This window comes from Bos indicus, chromosome 23 (genome assembly GCF_029378745.1).
Source record: "Bos indicus isolate NIAB-ARS_2022 breed Sahiwal x Tharparkar chromosome 23, NIAB-ARS_B.indTharparkar_mat_pri_1.0, whole genome shotgun sequence".
In the NCBI taxonomy this organism is placed as follows: domain Eukaryota; kingdom Metazoa; phylum Chordata; class Mammalia; order Artiodactyla; family Bovidae; genus Bos; species Bos indicus.
The window spans coordinates 15,192,957-15,211,678 of record NC_091782.1 but is presented as its reverse complement, the minus strand read 5'-3'; the positions used below and the strand labels follow the sequence as shown (position 1 = coordinate 15,211,678).

General features: G+C 48.0%; 1 protein-coding gene across 3 annotated transcripts in view; it reads right to left on the bottom strand.

The window, feature by feature from the left end:
- Positions 1-15,996, bottom strand: part of DAAM2 (dishevelled associated activator of morphogenesis 2) — a 135,606-nt gene extending 119,610 nt beyond the window's left edge. For 2 of the 3 annotated variants that reach the window (XM_070777918.1, XM_070777921.1), the window contains exon 1: positions 15,866-15,996. The gene's annotated coding sequence lies outside the window, so the exon portion shown is untranslated. Of the gene's footprint in view, positions 1-15,146; positions 15,560-15,865 lie in introns of those variants that run through there. The other variant, XM_019985653.2, reaches the window with a different exon arrangement.
- Between the last annotated feature and the right edge of the window lie 2,726 nt (positions 15,997-18,722).

The following is an 18,722-nucleotide window of genomic DNA, read 5'->3' as shown; positions in this document are numbered from 1 at the left end:
AAAGTGAAAGTCGCTCATTGTGTCTGACTCTTTGAAACCTCATGGACTATACAATTCTCCAGGCCAGGATACCGGAGTGGGTAGCCTTTCCTTTCTTCAGGGGACCTTCCCAACCCAGGGATTGAACCCAGGTCTCCTGTATTGCAGGTGGATTCTTTACCAGCTGAACCACAAGGGAAGCCCCATTTAGTGGTAGGTACTATTAAAATATTATCACCCTTTCACAGATGAGGAAACTGAGTCTCAGGGGAGATAAATACTTGCCCAAGGCTGCAATTCTAATAAACAGTGGAATCCTAAATTTGGATCCCAGCAGTTTTGACCCCCGGAGAAGGCAATGGCACCCCACTCCAGTACTCTTGCCTGGAAAATCCTATGGACGGAGGAGCCTGGAAGACTGCAGTCCATGGGGTCGCTAAGAGTTGGACACGACTGAGCGACTTCACTTTCACTTTTCACTTTCATGCATTGGAGAAGGAAATGGCAACCCACTCCAGTGTTCTTGCCTGGAGAATTCCAGGGCCGGGGGAGCCTGGTGGGCTGCCGTCTATGGGGTCACAGAGAGTCGGACACGACTGAAGTGACTTAGCAGCAGCAGTTTTGACCCCAGAATCTACATGAGAAACTACCACACCATACCAAAGATACTGTGGGATACACATTAAGCCTCTAAATGCTTCTTTTTGTTGTTCTAAAGAAAATGCAGCTGTGGGCTTAGTGAGAAATTAATCATCCTTTGCATCCTTATCTTTCGACACTCACATCAAATCCCTAAGACCTTGAAGAATTTGCCGAGTGCTTCCTGGTTTATTAATAAGAGTTCCCAGTCACATGGGGTTGCCACGTACATGCTGATGCCTCGCTTTAAGAGACCAGAGGCCCTGGGGGGTAGAAATAGATTTAGCTGATGGGAGATTCATTCAGCTGACGGAGGACCTGCCTCAGCACACTGTGCCTCCCACTGGTGCTTCTCAGAGAGCGGCTGAACCACTACAGCAACTAACAAGAAATTACGTAACACTTCACAGCACCCTGCTCCACAGACACATTTCACTCCTTTACCCCTGGTATTACTGTGTTTCCACTCCACACATGGCCAAAACAGAGGCTCAGCAATGTTAAACTGCTGTATCGCTTATCTAAGCCAGTGCAGCTAATTAGTGGATGGTTCAAACTCAAACCTAGATCCTGACATCAAATTCCATGATGTGTTTGCTATTCATTAAGTTGATCCCTTTGATTCTTCATTCTTTGTATGCATGCACTGCCCCTACCACACACACACACACACACACACACACACACACACACACACACACACACACACAACTGACTTCTTTCTGGACCAGAGGAATAGGAGTCAGATAAAAAGAAGAGGTTAGGATAAAAAGGAACAAATCTGAGTCAGTTGAACTGAGGTGGATGAACCTAAAGCCTGTTATACAGAATGAAATCAGTTAGAAAAACAAATACGGTACATTAACACCTATATATGGAATCTAGAAAAATGGTATTGAACTTGTAAATACAGGACATAAATAGAGATGCAGAAGTAGAAAATGGACTTGTGGACACAGAAAGGGAAGAAGGTTGGATGAATTGAAAGAGTAGCATCAACATATACATTGCTGTTGTTCAGCTGCTCAGTTGTGTCCGACTCTTTGCAACCTCATGGACTGCTGCACACCAGGCTTCCCTGTCCTTTACCATCTCCCAGAGTTTGCTCAAACTCATGTCCATCGAGTCGGTGATGCTGTGCAACCATCTCATCCTCTGTCGTCCCCTTCTCCTCCTGCCCTCAGTCTCTCCCAGATCAGGGTCTTTTCCAATAGACAGCTTGTGGGAAACTGCTGTATAACACAGGGAGCTCAACCGAGCGCTCTGTGATGGGGTGGCGATTGGGAGAGAGGTTCAAGAGGGAGAGGATATATGTATACTGATGGCTGATTCACGTGGTTGTACAGCAGAATCCAACACAACATTGTAAAGCCATTATCCTCCAACTAAAAATAAATTTTAAAAAAGAGGCTAGGATCCAAACTAAGCTCTTTTTTTATGAGCTATGAATGAATGAATAAGCACATGGATAAACATCATATACAGTCAAGCATTCCTGGAGTGCTCACTCTATGTCTGTCACTCAGCTAAGTGCTGTAGATATCACAGTAACTAAGGCAGAGTCCAAGGCTTCTAGAAGCTTCTAATCTGTTGGCACATGCATCTCAGTGTGAGAGGATCTGTTTTAAAGGAAGCTTACCTTGTCAGAGCCCCATTTGGGCAGGGAATGTTGTATAGAAGGGAAGAAGAAAACCAGACTCGTTTTTAGTATAAACAGAGGAGGCTAGAAGACATTACATCAGGGCAGAGTCCAGACAGACAGTGTGCTGAAAGAGTTAAAAAGAACCTGTGCAGCCCCACTTACCAGGAGAGCCATACCTGCTTAGACTTCTGAGGGGAGAGCAAAACTGGAAGAGTCCCAGTTTACGCTTGCCTCCCCAGCGTCCTATGCAGATAGCACGCTTTCACTCTTGAAAGCGTCCTGGTTTAGACAGTAAATTACATGGTCGCCCTTGCCTTCCAGGAAAGTTATGACTTTCTCCAACCATCCCTGGGCAGGAAAACAATTTGACCTCCCAAGGTCACCAAGTTGCTTATTTCTGCTCCCTCTCACAGACCATCTTCTCATGGCCACCACTCACAGCTGGCGCGGGTTTCTAGAGTGGTCTGTGTTTCTCTCTGCTGTTAGCACCAAAGGCAAAACAATGCACCATCGGATCCTAAAAGGCACACATCTTAGTGTGGGCACACTTGTTTTCCGCCCTGACAAGTTTCGTCCTGAAGGACCTTAGGGTTCTCGTTCAACTGCTCTGAGCCTCAGTTGCCTCATCTGTGAGAGGGGTGGATAACAGCATCTGAGCTCGTGGAATGGTTGAGAGGATTTGGTGAAGGAACATAAGCGATACACCTTGTGCAGTGCCTGGTTAAAAAGGACATGCCTCCCTCCCCAAGGCTTTCTACAACCAAGAGCTTGGAGAAGATGCACATTTCAGGAGCCCCAGGGTACGATCAGGCCTCGTGCCCCCACACTACCAAGGTGGAACAGCTGCTTCGTCTTCACAGAAAAGGGAAAACATGGTAGAACAACTCTATAAAGCTGTTGGGCAGTATTTCCTAACGTTGAATATATGTATTCCCTACTACCCAGCTGTTCCAGTCCCGGGCACACAGCAACAGAGAAACATTCCTATCTTCATCCAAGAACAAGTGCATGAGTGTTCACAGCAAGGCTATTCACAGCAGCCTCAAACCTGGAAACTGCCCAAATGCTCACCAACCAAAGAGCGGATCAAATGTGGATAGCCCCGTAGTGGAATACTACACAACAACAAGAATGAGTCATCAGCACATCGTGCTGAGCAAACACGCTGCTGCCGCTAAGTCGCTTCAGTCGTGCCAGCTCTGTGCGACCCCATAGACGGCAGCCCACCAGGCTCCACCATCCCTGGGATTCTCCAGGCAAGAACACTGGAGTGGGTTGCCATTTCCTTCTCCAATGCATGAAAGTGAAAAGTGAAAGGGAAGTCGGCTGAGCAAACATAGACCCTACAAACAAGCACACAACGTATGATTCCATTTACATGAAGTTCAAGAACAGGCAAAGCTAACTTTTGACATTAGAAGTTAGGATTATGAAAGGGGAGTAAACAAAGGGACATGAGGGACTTATTGGGGCAGAAGAGGTAGGAGTTTGGGAATGTTGCGTTTCTTGATCTGGATGCTGGTTACACAGGCATGAAAACCCACTGAGATACACACTTACAAACTGCATTTTTCTGAATCATGTCAACTTTAACAAAGTTGAAATAAAAATATCAAATGGAAAATATTTTTTTATTAGAGAGTTGAGCAGACTAATCAGGCTGCAGACACTTGGCAAAAGGCAGGGCCATATTTCACTTGATACATGCTTGGTGGGCCCCCACTCTGTGCCAAAAGGCAGGGGCATATTTCACTTGATACATGCCTGGGGGGCCCCCCCACTCTGTGCCAAGCACTGTGGAGGATGAAGGCCCAACGGGGCCAATGAGACTGGATCTGTGTTCTCCATCATCACCTCCACCACCATCAACTCCATCACTAATACTTCCCAGTGCTATGTGACAGCCATGGTTTCAAGTACTGGTTTTTCTTTTTTCTTTTTACCAAATCATGTACTAACTTTACCTTCATAACAGCCCATTTTACAGATAAGGATGTTTAGGCACAGAGAGTTGAAGTAAGTGATGCAAGGCCACATAGCTAGCATGAAGTAGACCCAGAAACTGAAGCTGATGCCTGTGTTCTGACTCACAGTTTTATATTCAGAAGTCTGGTCTGTTTATCAGCTGTCAGTTCCAGCTTCCATGTAGGATCCACAGTCATCAATAACATCACCTCTGTTCAGGGAAGTGGTAATGTTATCAACCGAGTGTCTCGGCAAGACAGAGACAATTCCTAACTCTCTTTCTCTGGACAGCTGCCAGCTCAGTGTCACATGATCGGGAACAGACTGATGAATATATTGATGGAGACTTTTTTTTAAAAAAAGAAAAGTTAAAATGGCTTGGTCTTTCTATTGCCCAAAGTCCACAGAAACTTCTGAATTTGCTTCAAACAAATTTCAAAGCTGTCTCTGGCACTGTGGAGATGCTGATGGATCTCCTCACTGACCTGGAATCATTCCCTTCCCTCATTACCTTATCAGGGGAACCTGAGGCTGGGGGCCGTGGTGTCTGAGAGGAAGTGATGGAGGGAGTGTTGACACTGACCCCCAGGAATGCGGTCAGACATGAACTGTGAGTCTGGCACATCGGGAATCCATGATGCAGGCAAGCTTTGCTTTGGCACTTGGGTAGGCAATCAGTGTACATAACCCAGAAGGTGGAATGTTCAATGCACAGCCCCAAAGACCTCCCTGGCTTGGGACCAAGCAGTTAGAAACAAACACCCCCATAAGAACAAATCAGGTCTGGCAGAGATCCAGGCAAGCATGAAAACCTATACAGGCAGGAAGCTGGCTCCCAATGAGCCAACAGAGCCCCCTGAGACCTCCCCCTTTATATAGAAGACACACTGGTAAGATAAAGAAGAATTCCCAAAGGTCAACTTGTCCAGATCCTGTCTCCAGGCAAGATGGCAACAAAGCTATCCGGTCATGCTTCTGACCTGATATACCCACACCTCTCAGCCTAGACTTGAGGACCTGAGGGAGGGAGCAGGTGCCAATGCAAATCTGGCAATAAAATCAAAACATGTGCTCAGCCTTCCCAGTTATAACACAACTCTATGTGAAGAGAAATCAGTTGGGTCCCACCTAGAAAACATACAATATAGAGCACAAGGGAAAAAAAAAAAAAAACGTACTTTTTCATATAGTGACATGGTGCTGCTGCTGCTGCTGCTAAGGCAAGTTGTGTCCAACTCTGTGCGACCCCATAGACGGCAGCCCACCAGGCTCCCCCATCCCTGGAATTCTCCAGGCAAGAACACTGGAGTGGGTTGCCATTTCCTTCTCCAATGCATGAAAGTAAAAAGTGAAAGTGAAGTCGCTCAGTCGTGTCTGACTCTTACTGACCCCATGGACTGCAGCCTACCAGCCTCCTCCATCCATGGGATTTTCCAAGCAAGAGTACTGGAGTGGGGTGCCATTGCCTTCTCCGATATAGTGACATAGCCACGAACAATTATCTGGATAATAATGGGCTGCTCCAAAACGATTTTATGTAAAATAAGTAAAACTTCTGGGGGCAGGCAGGGGTTTATTGAAGGGTTCTTAGAATTCACCAATCATGGGAGGGAGGTTCAGGTGGGAGGGGAAGTACAGCTGTCACGCAGCATCAGTGAAGGCCTCAGCCAACCCCATGAGGAGCTCTGAAGCCAGGATGCCCTTTAGAATTTCCCCCACATTGGGGCAGAGGGAACCCACTGGTCACTGGATACAGGGGACCCAGTAGGAGAGACTGCAGCGGAGGCAATTCTCAAGAGGGCTGACGACTGCCAGCACTGTCTGCTGCTGGGAAGCGGTCCTGCTGGGGGCTGGTGATCTGAACGCAGGGCCCACACAGCTGACCATTATCCTAATTGTAGGATGTGCCATCCTACACTGCCTGACTTGCTCTGCCACCCTTGTTCCCCGATCCAGTGTATCCGTCTTTGACGTTTCCTGTGGCTCTTCCTACATATTCAGTGACTGAAGAGACCCAAGGAGGGAAGACTAAATCTGATGAGAAGGAGGGGCAGCCACAGGGACTGATGCTCAAGAGCTTTCCTAGGGGACAAAGACCACACACAGCACGGAAGCGTACCCAGATGGTCACAGGCTAGGGTACAACAACCACTCATCTTTCCTGGGTGATGGATGCTTGGTATGTCAGACTCAGGTACCCAAGCTGGTGGTCACCCAGGATGAAATCACATGTAATAGCTGACTGATTGAAAAAAAAAATAATGGACTTTGCTGCAAGAATGGCATGATCTCAGATATATAGAGCTGTGTGCGTCTGTATACTCAGTCGCTCAGTCATGTCTGCCTCTTTTGCAACCCCTCCAGGCTCCTCTGTTCATGGGATTTCCCAGGCAAGAATACTACAGCAGAGATTGAATCTGTATGCCCTGCATTTCAGGGGGATTCTTTTCCACTGAGCCACCTGGGAAGCCCCTGTGTGTGTCTAGGCATATAAAGAAATCAGAAAAAATAAACGGTTCCATTCACCATAGGGATGACCCTGATAAATGGTCAAAAGAGAAGAAACATATGCAGCAGAGTAATACACAGAGATTCCATTTCAGTGAAAAACAGTCAAACAACAAGAAAGTGAAAGTGAAGTCGCTCAGTCGTGTCCGACTCCTTGCGACCCCATGGACTGTAGCCTACCAGGCTCCTCAGTCCATGGGATTTTCCAGGCAAGAGTACTGGAGTGGGGTGCCATTTCCGTCTCCAGGGGATCTTCACAACCCAGAGATTGAACCTGGGTCTCCCATATTGTAGGCAGATGCTTTACTGTCTGGGCCAAGACCCCACCATAATAGTATACACACCTCTAGTAGTTGTATGGACAAAGGAAAAGATAAGGAAGGATTAATTCTAGGCTGTAAACATCAATTCCCAGGGTGTGGAGGAGGAGTGGAGATGCGATTCGCTTTCCACTTGTCTTTTTGTATCTCTGCATGATATTGATCCACATGTTTAAGCAAGGGAGAATTACCATCATAATTTTGAAAAATCAAATAAGAAATAAATTTTTAAAAAATTATCAACATGGTGCTACATGCATAGTGAGACCTACTATTAACAATACGATTTCATTCCCTGTCTTCCTTGCCCTCTTAGAAATCAGCTCCTAATTGCCCATTTGGAGTTGTTCAAAGAGGAAAATTTAAGGCTGACATTCTTCCATGCCTTCTCCATCATTAGAAAATAACAATTTTAATGTTATTCCCTATATGACATATATTTGCCATGAGTATACATCTGTCAGTAAAATCTATAAAAATTATGCAACACATTCTGCGTTCAGATGGCAATACTGTGAATTATCTGCTGTTAGCTATTATGTGTGACCATGCCTCTCTTTGTTACGGTGATAATGAAAGCTGACCGTCCCAAGCCAATTCCCAATTATCTTGGCACGTACACATGAAAAGCCCAGAGAAGCCAAAACCCAACTTCTCGCCGCATCTGCTGACAAGAAGTCAGAGGGTTGGTTTCAAGTTTCTTCCCTCTGTCCCTGTCCCTGGCTACCCCTTAGGAGAGGTGCTCCAGAGGGCAGGAGCCACCACAGCACGGAGGATAAGGACACAGAGCTTCCACGTCATCTATAAACTGGACGGCCCTTCTCCATCTGGTTGGCTCTGGGGATTTGCTCTTGCCATCTCATCAGCACCCGGGCACGGACCATAGACATTCCTCAGGAGTTAACTCAGCTGTCAGAGTTGAACCAAGGGTTTAATTGACACTGGCTACCAGGTGTGGCTTCTACAATGTCATTCGACTTTTATGAGCTCCAAATACGTAGAAGGCAAGACAGAGAGACTCAGTCCTTCCTGGACTCCGATGCCACATGTTAGATATTATGTCAGAGCTGCCTGCTAAGTTTGCAGAGTGAAAAGGGAGTGACTTGGCGGAGAGGGAAGCCTGGAAAAGGGAGTTTGGGAGAGAAGGGGCCACCAGCACAAGCCTGGTAGGACAAGTAGCCCCAGGAAAATGGGCCATCCAGGCAGAACAAACTACAAGCAAGGGAATAGAGGTGGGACATGCTTGTGACTAAGCTCCGGAAAGCCCAAGTTAACCCTTTTAGGGCAGGGAAGGGGCTTCTCAGGTGGTAAAAATCTGCCTGCTAATGCAGAAGACGAGGGTTCAACCCCTGGGTTGGGAAAATCCCCTGGAGTAGGAAATGGCAACCTGCTCCAATATTCCTGCCTAGAAAATTCCATGGACAGAGAAGTCTGGCAAGTCTACGATCCAAATGGTCACAAAGAGTAAGACAGGAGGGATCCACTGAATACAGCACAGCCCTAACCCTTGAGGGATGACGGAACTGACGGCTGATGTAGCGACATAGCCGTCAGCCAAATAGCACCTCGCTTGCACACCAGGAGCCTGTCTTGTGTTATCTTAAAAAGATCCCCTTTACCTCAAAAACCTCACATCAGTCCTTCTTCCTCACACCAGCTTACCAACTGATTATTTTTTCCCACCACACCCCTTATTCTGTCAGTGATACCGGATTTAGATTTTGACTTTAGTTTTCCCTCCAACTGGCTAGTTGCCAGGAATTAAACCACCACCACCAAAGGGATAGTTAACATTGATTGAGTGCTTACTCTAGGCCAGGGGCTGGCAATCTTGGCAACCATCCTTCGAGAATGGTAGCATTTATTATCATCCCCATTTTTCAGATGAGGAAACTGAGGCTCAGGTGAAATAATACGCAAGGTCTTACAACAGGTTAAGTGGTGGAGCCAGGATTCAAACATAGATCTGATTCTAGAAGCCATATTCTTGACCACCAAGCTGCAACAACCTTCCCTAAACTGTACTTGGTCTGTTCACACTGAGAACCAGGGCAGGAACCACCAAACTTTGTCTGTTAGAGGGCGAGACAGTAAATATTTTCAGCTCTGTGACCCATACAGCCTCGATGACAACACTCCAACTCCACCCTTTTCTCATGAAAGGGGCCACGGCTAACACGTACTCAAACAGCATGGCTATGTTCCAGTAACACACAAGGCTTGTTTTACACAACAAGGTGACAGGTTGGACTTGGCTGCTGAAATTGTCAGCTCCTACTCAGATATGCAGGTGACACCACCCTTATGGCAGAAAGTGAAGAGGAACTCAAAAGCCTCTTGATGAAAGTGAAAGTGGAGAGTGAAAAAGTTGGCTTAAAACTCAACATTCAGAAGATGAAGATCACGGCATCTGGTCCCAGCCCTTCTTGGGAAATAGATGGGGAAACAGTGGAAACAGCGTCAGACTTTATATTTCTGGGCTCCAAAATCACTGCAGATGGTGACTGCAGCCATGAAATTAAAAGACGCTTACTCCTTGGAAGGAAAGTAATGACCAACCTAGATAGCATATTCAAAAGCAGAGACATTGCTTTGCCAACAAAGGTTCATCTAGTCAAGGCTATGGTTTTTTCAGTGGTCATGTATGGATATGAGAGTTGGACTGTGAAGAAAGCTGAGCGCTGAAGAATTGATGCTTTTGAACTGTGGTGTTGGAGAAGACTCTTGAGAGTCCCTTGGACTGCAAGGAGATCCAACCAGTCCATTCTGAAGGAGATCAGCCCTGGAATTTCCTTGGAAGGGATGATGCTGAAGCTGAAACTCCAGTACTTTGGCCACCTCATGCGAAGAGTTGACTCATTGGAAAAGACTCTGATGCTGGGAGGGATTGGGGGCAGGAGGAGAAGGGGACGACAGAGGATGAGATGGCTGGATGGCATCACTGACTCGATGGATGTGAGTCTGAGTGAAATCCGGGAGTTGGTGATGGACAGGGAGGTCTGGCGTGCTGCAATTCATGGGGTCACAAAGAGTCGGACACGACTGAGCAACTGAACTGAATCTATAGCAGTTTGTTCATTCCTTCAGCCAACATGGATCGAATGTCTACCTTGTATCTGGCATGTTCTAGGTTCCAGGTAGAGGCAGAACCACACCAGTTGCCACTGCCAGGGAGCTTAAATCCTAGTAAAGATCTGTTTGTTTGTTTCACCTGTGCCTGATAAGACTGATTCCTCACCTTGGTCCACTTCTCGCTTCCCTTAGACCTATAGCTCTCAACTCATACTTCACATCGCCTGGGGACTTTGCAGAATAACCAGTGCCTGGGCCCCACACCCCAGAGATTCTCATTCAATCAGCCCGGGGTGGGCCCAGGTACTGATAATTTTACAAGCTTCCCAGGTGATGGGTTGAGATCTACTGCTTGGGTAGCTGTTGGCCTCCTGTTTTTTCCACTTATTTACGATCTGAAATAGGGGAAGTCTTTTAAGCCCCTCACTTTGAGTTGTAAAATGTGGATCATACCCGTCTCATAGGATTGTCATGAGGATAAAATGAGGCTACATGCTTTTTAAACGTGAGGTATGACTGTCATTGTGCCATTATCATTCAGCTTTAATGCTGGGTCCTACATCAGTGATTTCCCTCTCCAGTTTTGACCTCAATTCTTTGAACCAAGACAGAGTTTGGGACCTCTCAACCAAGCTCTAGTGGTAGCTCACTAATAGCCCAGGCTCCTGGGTGAGCGAGTGGGTGGCCTTTTCCTTTATGCTAGTAGAGCCTCGCATGGCGCTGCCAGTTGTCTGGCATGGGGAGCGTGGACCTGTGCCCTGCTTTTGTAGTGAAGGTCTCCATCTCCAGGCAGAAACAGCTGATCTTTGAGCACTGTTGTGAAGCCTTGGATAAGTGGCTTATTTACTTTGACACATGGATAAATGTCCAAATTCAGGTACTTTCAAGAGCTTAAGAACTAGAAAGTGAAGGGCATTACCATTTTGCTGAACACTGATCAGTGTGCTAGGTCCTTCCCATATACTATTTCATTTCACCTTCAGAACAACCCTTTAGAACACTTATTGTTCTCATTTGACAGGTGAAAAAGACTCAGAGAGGCTGAACAGCTTGTGACCTGATGGTTCTAGGACTGGACTCACACCTGGGTCTTGTTGATTCTGAAGCTCTTTGCACAGACCATGGGGCATCCTACAAATAATTCAGCTCCTCTGTAGCCAGGATTCAAAGAGCTACCCAACTGCCTCAGGCTTATTTTTCTCAGTTTTCTTTTTTCTTTCCTTTTCTTTTTCTGGAGCAGGTGGGGGGATTGGGGGGGACCCAGAAAGAACCCCACAACACCTGCTAATGCCCATAGTCTGACAGCCTCACTCAGCACTAGCAGGATGACCCACAGGTCCAAAGAAAAGGGCATTTCCTCCCTGCACAGCATTTGGATGGTGCAGTTTTATAACCTCATAATGAAACAAAAAAACAAACAAACCAAAAAAATGTGAGGAAAGAGTTTGGAGAAATAGATACTGCCAGGAGTGAGGAATTCACCGACCCCCAATCTGGGCCATCTCAAGAGAAGTTGGCCACTGGCTGAGTCTCTTAAAAGCTGAAAAGTCATCCCAGGCCACGGTTAAAGAGAGAGCTTGAACAGAACAGAAACAAATGTGATCTTCAAAGTCTTAAATGTCAACTTGAAGGATAACTGAGAAGCACTGAGATGGGCCAAGAGAACCTGCAGCTGCGTTCCCCACATCAGATGGTCCTTTAGTCCTCTGGATCAGCCACCCCACAGGGCTAGACGGCGTGTCCATTGGGAAGGGGGAAGCCTCCCCAGCCCATACCTGCCAAGCTGTTTACAAATGGCTAAAGCTTCCATTTTTACCACCCATCAGATTCTCCCCTCTCACCCTGAGGAGCAGTAACCGTCTCTGACCTGGGCCTTGTCCTTCAGGATGCCTCTGCTCCTTGATCTTCCCGCCCCGCGCCCACCTTCCCACCCCATCCGTACAACCGGCTCTGCTGCCCTCCTCCCTGCCAAGAACTCAAACACGAGAGTGGTTTCCAGGCCAGATATCCAGGATGCCTGGTGTCCCCTCCCAGCCCTCAGGATAATGGAGCAGCCACGTTCCTGGATAATCCCCACTAGCTACTGTTTCTAGAGGGAGGAAGTAAGGGTGACCTGAGCCCTTGAATCTCCAACCAGGTGTCTTCAAGAACGGAAAACAACACAGCCAGATTTGGAGAGAGGTCCTTTCCAAACCACGTGGGTGGCTGATGGCTAAAAAAAAACTAGAAAATAAAATTATGAGATTCCCTTTATGAAAGGTCTACAACATCCCTCGCTCTGTTTTAGCCCCTTTGCATAAATACCATGTTTGTAACAACCTTGAGCGGTAAGTATCATTCTCGTTTCACAGGTGAGGGAACTTAAGCTCAGAAAGAATAAGTAATGTATCCCAGGTTACTGCTTCCCTGGTGACTCAGTGGTAAAGAATCCACCTGCAAAGAAGGAAATGCAGGTTCGATCCCTGGGTCAGGAAGATCCCCTGGAGAAGGAAATGGCTATCCACTCCAGTGTTGTTGCCTGAAGAATCCCATGGACAGAGGAACTTGGCGGGCTACAGTTCATGGGATTGCAAAGAGAGACATGACTGAGCACGCATGCCCAGGTTACTAATTCTTTCCCAGGCAGACTGCTCTGATGTCGGTCCTCTTTCCATTGTGCCAGGCTGCATCTGAAATCCAGAGCTGACGGACACCAGATCCCTGAACACGGAGACTCTAGTTGTGGAGACTTAGGTCAACTGCTGTCAAAGCAAAGGACGCCTTCCAAGTGGTTCGTTCTGCCAGGTGCCTTTGACCTTTCAACCTTCTGGAGAGCCTGAGAATGCACCCTAAGTATTCTGATCTCAGAGATGACCAATGAGCTGGTCAGAAGCTTGAGCTGATAGAAGGGCCAATGAGAAGGCTTCCACATCAGCCCAGGCCATCAGTGGTCTGAGAATCCAGTGAACTGTCCCCCTGAGCAAACTCTCAAGGGTCAGGATCTCACAGACCCTCCAGAGAGGATGATGAAAGAACGGAAAGGCCAGATCTCAGCCTCAGTTGTCCCTGAGGGGTCCTGTGCTGGGACAAGAGGCCACCCTAGACTCCAAAATTTCTTTTTTTTTTCAGCAAGCTCCGGGAGATAGTGAAGGACAGGGAAGCCTGGCATGCTGCAGTCCATGGAGTCACAAAGAGTCAGACATGACTGAGCGACTGAACAAGACTCTGGGATAGGTCCCGTCCACCCCTGGATAGTCAGTCTTTTATTTGTACATGGTAGGAATGAGTGGGGACGTGTTAGTCGTTACTTCCATCAGCTCCACTGTGAGGCCAGCTTCTGCCTCCCTGATTATCTTTGCATCCTCCTGGCCACCTACACTTCATTCACCCTTCCCTCTTCTTTATCCCTGGATCCCAGGCTCTTCAATCATGGCAACAGTTTAACCTGTTTTGTGGCAAAAAAAAAAAAAACTTTGGTGACGGGGGCTGGGGAAGAAGACTGGGGAGGAGACTTTTTTTTTCCACAGAAGGCAGTGGCCTTTCAACCTCCCCCACAATCACCAAAACTAAAACCCTCCGCCTTCACTGGCCTTTCTATTGGTTCCCCCCTCACATCCTCCCCCTTCCTGAACTCCTCACTCTCTTCTCAGTTCTGAGGTCCAGGAGAAGTTTCTCTCCTCTTTTTGTCCTGATGGGGGCACGAGTATTCCCTCAGCATCTGAGGATCTGGAGGAAAAACCCTGGAAACGCAGCTAGGAGTTAGGAGCTGGACTGTGCAGCTACCAGGGAACCAGACAATAATAGCACAGTTGTTTTTTTTTTTTTTTTAATGGAGAGATGAAGGTCGATGCAGCTCCCAGAGCAACCGAGAAATGGCCCATTTATGCTTCCAGGCCTGGGGCCACGACCATCCCCACGCAGTCGCCAATGCATAAACAGGCTCCTACACATGCATTTCGCGGCGGGTACCCCACTACCCCTTTACAAGCACTTTTGTTTAGACGGCCCTTAGCGTGATTTCCTCCTTCACTGCACTCAAGTTAAAGACGTACTCCTGAAGTTAAAAGAGTCTAGAGCTGACTTGCTGTCTGTTCAGTCTCTTACAGCTCTTCTCGAGGAGTCAATTTGTATAATTTCTAAAACCCTTCCAAATCTTCAACTTCCTGTGGGTCCGTTTTTTATATCCACATTTCCTCCCTGTCCCCTTTTTTTGTTTTTTGTTTTTTGTTTTTTTAATTCTCTCCTTTTTTCTAGGACACAGGGAGAGGTCCAGTAATCTTCCTCCCACCCAAATATTGCAGGTTGGTTCTATTGCAAAATATAAAACCAGAGATCCGGGTAGGATGACGCTGAAAGGGCTCTCTTTGTGGTCACTGGTTTGCTGAACAGCTATGGACATCCAATGTGTGCATTGGGCAACCCCGGGCTGGTGGATCCATACTGCCCTGCTTCCTCCCACACTCAAAGAGCACAATTCCCCCTCTACGACCTAGGGAAAATCTATTCCCTTCTTCAGCCAACTTTTCAGAGAAACTCAAGAAACTGACACCGAACATGGAAGGAGGAGGGGAACACAAAACCTGAAACTATTTAAAGATAGAAAGTTGCTCTCTTTCCCTTGTAGGTTTCAAGGAAAGTCTCCAAGGACTCTTTCCTGGAGAGGTCCCCCCCCCCCGCCCCCCCACGCCTTCCCATCTTCCTAGGAACTTTGCAAAACCACCACAGGACTTTGGAAAAGTGGCCAAGGCAGAGAGAGAAGAGTTAAATCAAGCCCAGACCTCAACAATCTGTGTTCAATTTTGATAAAAATCTCTCTCCCTCTCCCCCACCACCCCCCTTCCTCCACCCCACAACTCAGACATGTCTCTTTATGTTACGAGCTTGCATCTTGTTTGGGGGCACCGAGGGGCTCCCAGAAAACCCCCATCGGCCCCCACAGTGGGCACATGTGGCAAATACATCCACTCCACTCTCCGGCACGGCTGGACACAGAGTCTCAGTCCTGCCCACCACCTCCTTCTTCTCCTCCCCCTTGCAGTTACCTGCCTCCAGCCCAGCTCCTTCGTTCGGGTTAAGTCAAAGCCCCATTGCCCCGCGCTGTCAGGGCCCCAGCAGGCGGACGGACGGGCGGCAGCCGCAGGTGCTGGGATCCCAACTCAGGACGCCTTTCCTGGGACGCTCCTTCCCTCTCCCAGGTCCCGCTGCTTCTGAGAGCAAGAAGCTCCCCTCTCCCCCCGCCTAGCCTGCTGGCCAGGGGCCAGGCTTGCAAGTGGGAGCTGGGGGCGTGTGAAGAGTTAAATCACCCAAAGGCAGACACAAGCGAACCGGGAAAAGCCACCACCAAAAAGTTGTCCGTTTGGGGGTCACCGGCTCTGTCTGTCCACTTATGACAAGAAGGAATCGGATTTCAAAGCCATAAACATTTTTTTTAAAGTTTTCCGAAGACATTTCCTGTGTCCAGATGTGCCCATCCAGACAGACCCGACACGCACATCACACCCACCGGCACCGACGCGCTCACAGCCCACCGCCCCCAGCCCCCCCGGAACCCCGCTCAGGGATTCTCGGCGGCTCCTGCAAAGCACTTCGGAGACACAAAAAAAACAGGCAGCCGGCGGAGCCGTTGCCTCGCCAAATCCCCTTTCAGCCTCGGAAAGAAAAGTAGAGGAGGAGAGAAGTGGGGAAGTGGCCCGGAAAGCCTCCGCGGTCCCCTGGCCTCCCGGATGCGAAGCGGGGAGGAGAGCGGGGCGGCCGTACTCACCCCGGGCCGCCCATGGCGCGTCCTCGGCTCCCGCAGCCCCGCGCCCGGCTGCGCGCTCGCCCGCCCGCCCGCCGCGCCCGCTCCGCGCTTAGCCGAGCCGAGCTCGCAGTCTCCCGACCGAGACCTCGCCGCTCCCCCTGGGCCGGCCTCGCGCCCGCCCGCCCGCCCCGCTCTGACGTCAGGCGTCTTGGAGCGGGATATTTATGGCCAGGATACTCTGCATTTTCCCTAGGTAGAGTTCTGATTGCAGTTCCTTGGGATTTGTAATTTTCACACTTTCAGACAGAAAGCAGCGGAGGGAGGGAGGAGAATGCAGCCGGCAGGGCGAGGCAGACAATGAGGGTAGCTGTTTTCCAACTCTGGCAAAGAGCCTTCTCAGGGCTTCCTCTGTTTTGGAAACAGAGAAGGGGTCAAGGAGGCAGGAGTGGTGACCTGAGGCGGTGGGTTTCTCCTCGTTTCTCTCCTGGTCCGAGCGGGTTGGGAGATCAGGTGCTCGGGACGGGGGAGCCCTGCCCTTCCACCAAGTCCTTTCACGGGACACTAAATCCCAGGAAGGTGCTAGGGCAAGAAAGGAGATAAATCAGGAAGAACAGAACAGCTAATTAGAAGCCCTGGTCCACACCCTAACAACTTTTCCATTTCTTCTTTGGGAGTGGGTGCGTAAAAAAAAAAAAAAAAAAGTTTATTTTTATTAAATTATGTTCCACACTCCCTGCCCTTGTATAGCTTTTCCAACTCATTACCAGTCAATTCATCTTACTTCATTGCTTACATATAGAGTTTGAGCCATTTATAATAGTCCTTATTCATACTTTATAAAATGGCTTTTAATTTTTTTTTTTTCTTAAATGTGATTGTGATCCATCTCCTTGTCTGGACGGAAGTTGCCTTAGTCAAGAAACAGTCTCCTCCATGACTGGCACCTTCATCAGGATGGAGTCTGGGTTGTTTCACTCTCCCAGGAGTGAGCAAGCAGATGGAGCCCACGCTGGGTGATGAGCCAGGTGGCGTCTTCTGGCTGTTCAGGTCTGGATTCTGGATTCTAATGGTTGTCTATTTCTCTACCTAGCCGAAGAGGTTTGAGGACATGGCTTGGTTTAATAGCCATCTTTCCAGAGTAGAGAAGAAAAGAGAGCGTAATGCCTTATCCTGCTTGGTGCCCACGGTTTGGAGAATGAACTGAAAAATGAGATGCATGGGATGCAAATCGCTTGTTCAGTGGGATAACATAAGTGTGTAGGTATTCAACTCCCCATTAAGGAGAAGGAGGACAACCACAAGTCATCACTAAAACAACACAGCTCTAGCGAGCATTCTGTTAGCCCAGATGGGGTAAAGGTGGGGGTGTGTCTTAAGCACAGTTACAGTGCAGCAGGGACTCAAGGACTTGGAATGTGTTTACCCCTTTGGCAGCAGCTGGTGAGGGCTGATTGCCAGAAGGAGCCAAGTCTTGGGACTGGGCCTCTTGGTGGGAGACAGCCAAGATGTTTTGGTCCAAGCCACAGAGAACTCAGAGCCCTGCTGTTTGGTCACTGTCTGGCTGCCCTCCTGAGCATCATACCCCACAGCAACATCTCTCCATCCCCTTCCTCCCATCAGGGTTCCAAGGTGAACTTGGCTTTGTGGTGGACACTGCACATTGGCTTCCAAAATCCCCTTCTCCCTTGCCTTCCTCAACTAAAGAAACTGGAGGTCTACAATAGTTACCATTCCAGACACCCTTGTAACTAGAGATAGCTGTGAAACCCATTTCCATCCAGTGAGGTTGGCATGCAGAAGGCAGGGGTCAGTTTCTACAAATATTCTTTAAGAAAAAGTCAGATTCAGATGGCATGCCCCTTCAACCCCTTGACAGCCCCTATTTCTCCTTCCTCCATTTCTTCTCTCTTAGGATGTAAATATGATATCTGGAGATACAGCAACCATCTTGCAACCTTGAGTACAAAAACCACTCACTTAAGAATGGTGGAGCGGGAAGGCAAAAGGAACTGGGGCCCTCGATGACATCCGTAAGTGGCTGAATTTTCCCCTGACTTCTTGTCAGGTGAGAAAAAGAAACTCCTATGTGTTCCTGTTATAATAGTCATCTTATGTTTTTTTTACAGCCAAACATTATCTTACCTGACACATTTCCATCAGTCCACCAAAATACAATATTGGAATGATTCCTGAACGTTAGCTCACAAGTACGATGATTCCTTTTAACCTTATGTGTGCTTAGTCACTCTGCCGTGCCCGACTCTTTGTGACCCCTGTAGCTACAGGAGTGGACTATAGCCCATCAGGTTCCCGTGTCCATGGGATTCTCCAGGCAAGCATACTGGAGTGGGTTGCCATTTCCTCCTTATTTAACCTTATACTGACATCACTCTTTATAGTTTTCAAAGCCTATCTGCATATATTCCCCAGCAAACTTCATAATTTGGAGAAGTATCACAATAACCTCCATTTTTCATATAAGAAAAGAAGCCAGATTTAATAGATATCCTGCCCAAGATCACACAGTCTACAAAGTAAGGGACCCTTGAACCCTAGCCTAGTTCTTCTAACTCCAATTCTGCCTATTTTCTGCAACACCTTAAATAATACAATCACAAAGCCCAGTGAAGATGCCTAATCCATACTAAGTCTATTTCAACCAAGATGCAAGAGACTGAAAGTAAATTCTGGAACTAGAAAGTGCCACAGTCCACTTGGGGAATTGAGTCCAGTCCATTGTCTCCCCAAATCCCCACCACCTTCCAGCTACTCTCTGATATCCTGCCCTGAATCCCCATAGTTGCTCTTGCTAAGGTCACATGACCTTTTAGTTGAATCAAGTCTTGGCATCTTCATGGTCATGGCCTGTGAGATGCTT